We start from the raw sequence: 2,500 nt of genomic DNA, 5'->3' as shown, positions 1-2,500 counted from the left end.
CCTTTCTCCCTCCCCTTCCCTCCCTCCATCCTCCTTTCTCATCCTCTCCCTTTACATCCCCTCTATCTCTGTCCTTTCTCCCTCCCCTCCTTCCCGATACCCCCCCCCCCCTCCTCCTCCTAGTCTGCCTAGACATCTAACCTTTCAAGGCACACTGCCCCTTCCTTGAGAGCATCTTACAAGACGCTTCACAATCGAGCCCAATAACTGTCTCTTCCTCAGGTATTATTGGAGGCAGTAAATCACCACAGTATTTATTATTAAAGTTTCATTTATTCCTTGAATTTGTGGCATACATTTTTTTTTCGATGGTAAGGATGTGTGTGTGGGTGGGGGGGGGGAGGAGGGTAATGTCACGATCTGATTACAGAAAGGTGGATTTTTTGTTCGTGCTAAATCCTGTAGAATTCAAAATTATATTCAACTATTTTGTTTATTTATTTATTTAACTTCCATTGACTAGGATGAATGGTTTCTTATCACTAGTTTCTTGGTTATTGGCATACATATTAGGTGGAAAAGTATACCCGTCTAGACGACACATATTTCCCTATCAGGAAAGTATATATTTATCGCCTTTATTACATTTTTTTTTCTGAAAGTTCCATAATTAATTGCTAGTTGTGACTTAGTGTTTTCTGTATAGATAGTCGCACAAAAATATTTTGGCAGCGGTGGGATTCGAACCCACGCCTCCAGAGAGACTGGAGCCTAAATCCAGCGCCTTAGACCACTCGGCCACGCTACCGTATTAATATGCGGGGTGCCATGTATAAGAGATATTCCAGAATTTAGAATAAAGAAATAAGTATTTCATTAACTGTCTTATAGGAAAGTCGAGATAATAACTGACTCATGTCTAGGTCTTAATATACACTATGATAACGATTATGAAGCATATCAGACGTTGAATCACATTTCTCCTTCATAATAAAAATCATCTTATATTACCTCTGCACAGTTCACAATATACACAGTTTACCTGATTTCTTTTTAATAACATGAACTAATAGCACACACTCAACACACACGCACACACACACACACAACAATGATGATAATAGAAATAAATAAATAGATTTTTAAAAAAAGTGATGCAGTCTTTCCTAATCTGATCACCTTTGATTTTATTTGATTTGATATAGTTTATTTGCAGAAGTGTTTACATGCCCTGCAAAAAGCCAGGGTAAGATGTCAAGCATCTATCCAAACTGGCTAAGCTTCTATTGCGTAAAGGGCTTAGTCAAGCACAAATCTTACATACCTGAGGGGCTGCATTATACTGGTTAACATATTTACATGTTTTATCTGGTCGGTAAAAAAAAGAAAAGAAAAGAAAAAACTTTTATATCACTGATCATGTCAAAGACAAAACCAGTGTCTATAATAAAATTAATATATGGTGAACATTAAAATCTCCACAAAATAACAAAGCATCATTATGTACCATATTGTCAGGAGGTTTAGGTACCTCTTCACTATCATGCGGGTTATATACATTAACAATAATGATAGTTTTGCCATCAAGAAATAATCTAACACCGAGATATTCAGCACATGTGTCACGCTTGTCATCGATCACTTTGGATGGTATGGAGTTCTTAATATATATGCCAAGCCCTCTTGTAGAGGGATTAGCCATATTAGGTTTGTCATAATAAGTGTATCCCGCAATTTTTGCATAGCGAGCACTAGTTCTGACTTCTTGAAGGCAACATACACCAACATCCTCAGTGTGAAGATATTGAGAGAGAGTTTCCTTGCGTTTCTGCAAGATCACCTTTGATAATCTAAGACATTGCATATCATAATATCAAGAGAGAGAGAATAAACGAATATATAATGAATAATAGAAATAAAGAAATAAAATGTATGAATAACTTAAAGAATAAATCAATAAACCCAATAACTGGACAATAAAATAGACATCATTTAATCGTAAATCAGGAATCAAAAGCAAAGAAAATAAAACAAATTGATAGATATAGACATAAAAAAGTTATCATCAACAAGCAGACAAACAACATCTCTGGCGTAAACTGTAATCAAAGGTGAGTCTCTCAATTGTTTATGTTGAAGAGATAAGAGAGATAACACGGTGGCAACGCAGTACAGGGTTTCGCAAGAGATAAAAAAAAAGAGATGACTTCAAACATCACGTGTGTTGGTACTTTGATTCTTCGATATGAAAGGAATACTTTGGACTCCCTCCCTTTATGTGGAGGGAGGGAGGGAGGGAAGGAGGGAGGGTGGAATGAAGTCGTTAGTGTTGTTTTTGTTGATGGAGGTGTTGTTGTTGTTGTTTTTCACTGTTGCTAGTGTTAGTGCTACTGTTGCTATATAGCATTTTTTGTTGTAGTTGCTGGTGTTGTATTTTATCTTTGCTTTATCATCATGGCTGTTGCTATGGTCATCATTCATCATTACCATTCTTTTTAGCATCATCCTCACTGTTCTTGTTGCTATCATCGTTATTATGTATATACACACGCACGCGCGC

At 36.6% G+C, this 2,500-nt stretch overlaps 1 non-coding gene across 1 annotated transcript; it reads right to left on the bottom strand.

Moving 5' to 3' along the window:
- Positions 1-666: 666 nt before the first annotated feature.
- On the bottom strand, positions 667-748 carry TRNAL-UAG (transfer RNA leucine (anticodon UAG)). The gene has a single exon. It is a non-coding gene; the product is annotated as a tRNA-Leu (tRNA).
- Between the last annotated feature and the right edge of the window lie 1,752 nt (positions 749-2,500).

Source organism: Penaeus japonicus, unplaced genomic scaffold (assembly GCF_977035675.1).
Source record: "Penaeus japonicus unplaced genomic scaffold, GWHDUDI00000001_assembly GWHDUDI00000029, whole genome shotgun sequence".
In the NCBI taxonomy this organism is placed as follows: domain Eukaryota; kingdom Metazoa; phylum Arthropoda; class Malacostraca; order Decapoda; family Penaeidae; genus Penaeus; species Penaeus japonicus.
Note: the sequence above shows the minus strand (reverse complement) of the source record. Positions and strands in the feature narration are given on the sequence as shown.